The 7,266-nt window shown below is 43.9% G+C and overlaps 1 pseudogene; it reads left to right on the forward strand.

Annotated features, from left to right (window-relative positions):
* The first annotated feature begins 384 nt into the window (after positions 1-384).
* LOC110299537 lies at positions 385-2,327 on the forward strand (annotated as a pseudogene).
* Positions 2,328-7,266: the final 4,939 nt, after the last annotated feature.

Below are 7,266 nucleotides of genomic sequence, written 5' to 3' on the forward strand. Positions count from 1 at the left end.
GGCGTTCCCCTGTACTGGGGCATATAAAGTTTGCGTGTCCAATGGGCCTCTCTTTCCAGTGATGGCCGACTAGGCCATCTTTTGATACATATGCAGCTCGTCTCAATCACTACTAATTTCTTAGCTCCAGCTAACCAGCATCGACAGTCCCAGTAACACAAAAGTTTCGCTTTAGTCGTTCTGGTATCTTGTTAATCGCAGCTGACTCTCCAGCCCTAGCTAATGAGAACCGCAGAAAATCAAGGGAAATTTTAAAATTCAAACCACTCTGGGTTGAGCAAGACAAAAGCCTTTGTTTTGGTGGCTGTTTTCATGTGCAGTCGTGCATTTTACTGAAAGCTGGGTGCTGGGTCTCGTTGAGAAGCTGAGAGAAAAGTTACAAGCATGAAGCCCGGTTCAGTTTCCACCTGTGGTGCTGGCTGCCTTTCTATGCAGGTACCTAGACCTCAATAAATCTTCATACCTCTCAAACCAAAGAAAGATCAACCTTTGGAAAGCTGAGTACACACAAACCGAAAATCTGAAAGAAAAGTCTCAATATTTGAGAAAAGGACTATCGGACACGGATCCAGGAATAGTCAACTTGGTATATTTTCCAGTTCTGAAAAACTCAAGGACCCAAGACCACTGAATGACAAAACGTTCATTCAGCAGTGTATTCGACAACTCTGAGTTTCCTACAGAAAATGGTTATGTAGATAGTATATCCACGAAGCCTCTACAAACTCCACCTTCTAAAGATTTCCTAAAGATGTTCGCCCTTTTTTTATGGCTTCCTGTTCCCATCATATGAACTTCCTGATACAAAATGTGAAGGAGAGGTCCCAAGAATTTTTAAAGAACTTGGGTATCCCTTCACACTGTCCAAGAGCTCCATGTATACAGTGGGAGCCCCTCACATGTTGTGGCCTCACATCATGGCTGCTTTGGTGTGGCTAACAGACTGCATCAAGATTCATACTGCCATGAAAGAAAGCTCACCTTTATGGATGATGGACAGCTCTGGAGAGAAGAAACTGAAGATGGAATTAAACACAATAAGTTGTCTTGGGACTACACCAAAAAAAAATCCTATGAGAAGTTCATGACCGGGGCCGACAGCTTTGAAGAGGAGGATGCAGAGCTGCAGGGGAAGCTGTCGGACTTGTACAAGGTAGATGTGTCCAAGCTGGAATCACGAGCAGCAGAAAACAAAGCAGCAAACGAACGGATTGCAAGACTGGAGCAGGAAAGAGAAAAAGAACCCAATCGTCTGCTATCACCGAGGAAACTGAAAGTTTCCTTACAGGCAGATGTTCAAAACGATAAAGCACACATGAGCAACTTGGAGTCTCATCCATCCATTCGGGAACAGAAATTGAGTAGTCTTGATGAAGAAACTGGTAGATTAGAACTAGAATGTGAAACAGGAAAACACTCGACTACAGAGTATCGTTGATAACCTGAAGGATTCAGTTGCTGACATTGAGAGAATAAATCGTGAGAAAAATGAATTGCGGCAAGACTATTAATAAATTAACCAAAGACCTGGAAGCTGAACAACAACCAATGTGGGATGAGGAATTGAAACACGCCAGAGGCAAAGAGGCGATTGAAGCACAGCTAGCAGAGTACCACAAGTTGGCTAGAGAATTAAAGCTGATCCCCAAAGGCGCTGAGAATTCCAAAGGTTGCGACTTTGAAATTAAGTTTAGTCCTGAGGCTGGTGCCAAGTGCCTTGTCAAATACAAGGACTCGAGTGTATGCACCTCTCAAAGAACTCTTGCATGAAACCGAAGAAGAAATCAACAAAGGTCTGAATACAAAGATGGGTCTGGAGGATACTTTAGGAAAACTGAACACCATGGAAATGGAAAGCAAGAGGACTGTGAGGATGCTGAACGGAGAGGCTCAAAAGCTGGATGACCGTTACCACAGGCTGTTAAGGACGCTGAGGAAGAAGACAACCAGTGTGCCAGTGAGCTCCAGTCCCTGGAGAAACACAAGCACCTGCTGGAGAGCGGGGTGAAGGGGGTGAACGGGGTGAGAGGGTGGTGAACGGAGGGCCTCAGCGAGGCCACGGATGAGATGGATGCCATCCAGCAGGAATACCAGCGAGCTGTGCAGACCACAACTGAAGAAAGAAGGAAGGTAGAAAACACCTTACAACGTCCTTTGGAGATGGTCACTACACACGTAGGGCCTTTGGAGAGCCATCTTGAAGAGCAGAATTCGAAAGCCGACAGAGAGTATGAAGGACGCATGTCTGAAGATCTCCTGGAAAACATCAGAGAGATGCAGAGACGTATAAGAGTAACGCTGCCCAACTTAAGGCTCCTGACAGGTGAAGATAAACTAATCTTTCACAGACATAACATAATATTCTATCCCAAAATTACGATAATGTGGTAGATTGGCCTTTTAGACACATCAGACAGTTAATAAATTGTACTAGCGGGGGGGGGGGGGCGGGGAGAATATTAAATCAAAATGGTAAATAGTCCTGACAGATTCTTTAAACTTCCCTGTGAAACTTCACAAGCCACATCCTCTACACTATTCTCAACTTTTCTTTTCTTCCAACCTACCACAGAACATCCCAGAGAGTTCTTAACACCCAATGGCTTTTCTAGCCTAAAGTTCCCAAGTCCAACCACAGTCCTTCCCCAAAGGTCAGGTCCATCACAGTGACACCACACTACACTAGCACCAATTTGTCTTGGGGTTTCCATTGCTGCTACAAAACACTATGATCGGAAAGCCAACAGAGGAGTAAAGAGTTTCTTTGGCTTACACGTCCAGATCCTAGGCCATCATTCATTGGAGGGAGTCAGGACTGGAACCTGGACGCAGGAGCTGGTGCAGAAGTCATGGAGGGGCGCTGCTTACTGACCTGCTTCCCATGGCTTGCTCAGCCTGTAGAGCCCTGGACCACCAGCCCAGGGATGGCACCACCCACCATGGGCCACACCCTCCCCCATTAAGTGCCAATTGAGACAATGCCTCACAGCTGGATCTCATGGAGGCATTTCCTCAACGGTCTCTCCTCCCTGTCTAATGACTCTAACTTGTGTCAAGTTGACACAAAGAAGCAGCCAATATGATCGTGAACCAATATTGAATCTGTCAGTGCTTTGGTTGCACTGACTGACAGAATCATGTGGTTTTATTTTCTTCTTTACCCCAAAGCTTTGCATCACTGGGATAAGTCCTAGTCTGTAATGCTGTATAATTGCTTTGAACATTTTTCTGGGGTTTGTAATGCAATATTCTGTTAAGGATTTCATATGTATTCCTGAAAATACTGTTCATAGTTTTTCTTTTCCTTCTTCCATCTATCCCTCTCTCCCTTCTCTCCTCCCTCCCTCCCTTCTCTCACTTCTCCTCCCCTCCTCTCCCTCCCCTCTATCCTCCTTCCTTCCTTTCTTCTTCCCTCTCTCCCTTCCTCCCTCCCTTCCTTCTCTCCCCACTTTCCTCCCCTCCTCTCCATCCCCTCCCCTCCCCTCCCTTTCCTTCCTTCCTTCCTTCCTTCCTTCCCTCCTTTCTTCCTTCCTGTCTGCCTCCCTGCCTGCCCACCTACCTTTTCTTCCTTCTGCCTTTGGGTCTCCCTCCTCTTTCTTTATACTGCTTCTTAGTGTTTAGATTTGGTACTGGGGTAATTCCAACATGAAGACATTCTTCAAATGAATAGGGAGGCTCTTCCTTCTGTTTTCTGGTAGTGGGGAAATGGCATTGATTCTACTGCAAACCTCTGGTGGAATTTTCAGGTGGATCTCTGGTGGGTATTCCTTTTGGTGAATGTATCAGTTACTCTGAGTACTGTCACCAGGATAAAGTTATCTGGCGAGTCTGAGGGAGGGAACCTTTATTTTTGGCTCTTGATTTCAGAAGGTTGCAATCTGTCATGGTAGAAAGGCACAGCTGAGAGGGTCCATCTGTGGTGGTAGGACTGGGTTGCTAGAGTCATCCACTTGATGGCAGGCCAGGGAACAGAGAGCAGTACAAGGTCAGGTGTGGGTACTCCACTGTGATGCATCTCTTCATCTACTTCTGCCTCCCAGGCCCCACCCATTTAAAGGTTCCCTAGCTCTCAGAGTAGCATCTCTCCTTCCGAACCAACCACTCAAAGCCCAAGCCTGTGTGCTGGATATTAGGCTCAAATGTAAACCACAACATGGAGTTTTAAAATTACAAGATAGATTTACTTTGACTCTTTCCCCGCTCTGGGTTTTGGAGAGTCCGGATTAAGATTTTTGTGCTTTCTAGGGAGGCATCTAGAGCTATTAGTTGTATTGATTGTGTTCACAAATTGAACATATTGTATTCTATTTTGTTTCAGTTTGTAATTTATCTCCCTTAAAATATTTTTTTTGAGCAATGGCTTATTCAGCAATGGATTGGGCAATTTTCCATCGTTTATACAGTTTTCTTATTATCTTTCCATCAGATTGGCTTCAGGGTTGAATTTACGGTAGTCAGAAAACACACACCATCTGATGCTCATTTTTGTATGTTTGCTGGAGATTATTTAAAGCTCAGAATGTGGTCTATCTTGGGTGACATTTTGTGGGCACATCAAAGGTTATATAGTCACTGATGTTGGTTAGTCTGATCTACAGACGTCAATTAAAAGCGGTTGGTAGAAGATTTTAGATCTTCTGTCCTTAGTGGCTTTCTGATTGGCTTTTCTGCTAATTTTCCAATGAGGATATGTATGGATGTCTTCACTCTCACTGAACATGGCTATTTCAACCATACCATTTTTTTCTCTCTCGTGCATTCTGCAGCTCAGTTATTGTCAGCATAGGTTTTTTTTTGTTTTTTTTTTAAAGATTTTATTTATTTATTATATGTAAGTACACTGTAGCTGTCTTCAGACACTCCAGAAGAGGGTGCCAGATCTCGTTGCGGATGGTTGTGAGCCACCATGTGGTTGCTGGGATTTGAACTCTGGACCTTCGGAAGAGCAGTCGGGTGCTCTTACCCACTGAGCCATCTCACCAGCCCAGCATAGGTTTTTATTGCCAGATTCTGTATGGTATGGTGGGAGCTTGACTATTTTTATCATTATGTAATGTTCCTGGTTGATAATTTGCTTTGCTCTATAGCAATGGTTCTCAACCTCCCTAATGCTGCTGCAGCCCTTTTAATACAGTTTCTCATGTTGTGGTAACCCCAAACCATAGAATTATTTTCATTGCTACTTCATAACTCTATTTACCATAACGTAAATATCTTATATGCAGATGCTCTTAGGCAACCTCTGTGCAATTGGGGGCCATGGCCCACAGGTTGAGAACCACTGCTCTACAGTCTTTTCCTCTGATTTTTTTGGGGGGGCAGTGAATGCCATCATAGTCTATGTTTTCATATTCATACTTTACTTCTACCCAAAGTCACTTTCTGGTGAATAATAAAGAGTTAAAACATTTTTAAAAATGCACTATGACCTTTTTTATTTGTGTACTTAGACTATTTAGAATAATCATCGAGAGATCAATGTTCTAGTCTCTCATGTTGCTGTGAGACAATACCCTGGCAAATACAGCAGCCTGCATGAGAAAGGGTTCCAGATGACGGTCCCTTGAAAGCAGGGAAGTTAAGGTGAACTTGAAACAGCCTGTCCCATCACATTCACGGCCAAGATCGGAGAACAGATGCATGCATGCTCACTTGCTCAGCTCACTTTCATTCACTCTTACACAATTTCCGTGGCCAGCCCAGGAAACAGTGAAGCCTCCATCAGGATGAGTCTTTCCACAGCAATTAACCCAATTTAGAAAAATCCCTCTCAGGCATCCCCAAAGGCCAACCTGATCTGGACAATTGCTCTCTGAGTCTCTCTTCCTAGGAAACTCTAGATTGTGACAATCTGACAGTTAAAACTAATCATCATGGCAGTCAGCCGCCACTGACCGTCTGAGTGCTGGGGATAACTGCCAAACACTCACCAAGAATGGAAGTTCCAACTACCCACTCAGCTTTCTTGGGCTGTGGGGAGGTGCAAGGAATTAAAATTATGCAACAGTGAATGTCAACTGATACAGACTCGAGTGGAGTTTTGCTAAGACAGCCTCAAGTGGTGAGGCAAGACCCATGGAGGACACGTGATATTTGGAGGGACTGTCAATAGGACTCAATGGACAGTGATGGAGGCTTGCTTGCATAGCTAGCTTTACAACGCATTGTTGGTCTCACATCTTTGCTGATCTTCACTTCGCTGAGAGAGGCACAGCAGAGAACTTCTCCTGGCATCCCTGGTGGTCCTGGTCACTCCTGTTGAGGCCTGGCTGTTTCTACTAGGTCATGCCACCACTGCTGATTCGTGTTTGTTATCCCAACACTACTAAACTGGTATATTCGTGAAGTATTTATGAGTGAATCCTGTGAACTGCTGATTTCCTGACAATGCGGATGGGATTTTTCTCCAAAGAACAATTTCTAAACAGGTCCACTTCCCCTGTATAGCAATAACTTTTCTTTTCCACTATCTCTGGTGGGTGGTGGGCTAGAAGGGAGGTTAAAGCATTTAAGAACCTATATTAATAGTAGGGTTTGAAAAAAATCAAAGCTTACAGGTTATCTTGAATATATTAATTGAGGTGGGAAGATCAGCCCACTGTGGGTGGCATCATCCCCTATGCAAAGAGGTTCTGGATTCTGTGAGAGTGAAGAAAGGCAAGCTTATCACTGGCATGCATTCATGCACTGTCATTCCCTGCTCTAGATTATAGATGTGATATGAATAATCCCTTCCAGTTTCCACCCGTGCCTTCTCCCTGTTGAGAAATGGAACCTGCAACGCTGATCCAAAGCAACCCCTTTCTCCCATAAGCTGTTCTTATCAGGGTATTTTATCAGGGCAATAGCCCAGTTTCATGAGAATAGGTGCCCTTTTTCAGTGACATTAAGACATATACATATAAGAGCAAAACTGGAGTGACCTAGATCAAGCTTCTAGCCTATGCACTGTGAAGGACATACCAATGGATACCCTGTTCATTTAAGATTCTCAAGGAAAATAAATGAAACCTCTTGTGACAGTGGGTAATAGGAAAGAAATTCTGAACTATGCACCAAAGTAAAAAAAAAAACAAAAACACACACACACACAAAAACAAAAACAAAAACAAAACTCATAAAAGAATTGGCAACAAACAGGAAAAATGTAAGGACCAAAGATTAATTCAAAATTAAACACTCCATGAATATGAGGCATCTTGCCATTGTTGATGGAGTTGTGTTTTGCAAACTAACAGCAGCTCTGGCTCTGAACATACACCAGGT

Source organism: Mus caroli, chromosome 8, assembly GCF_900094665.2.
Source record: "Mus caroli chromosome 8, CAROLI_EIJ_v1.1, whole genome shotgun sequence".
Classification (NCBI taxonomy): Eukaryota; Metazoa; Chordata; class Mammalia; order Rodentia; family Muridae; genus Mus; species Mus caroli.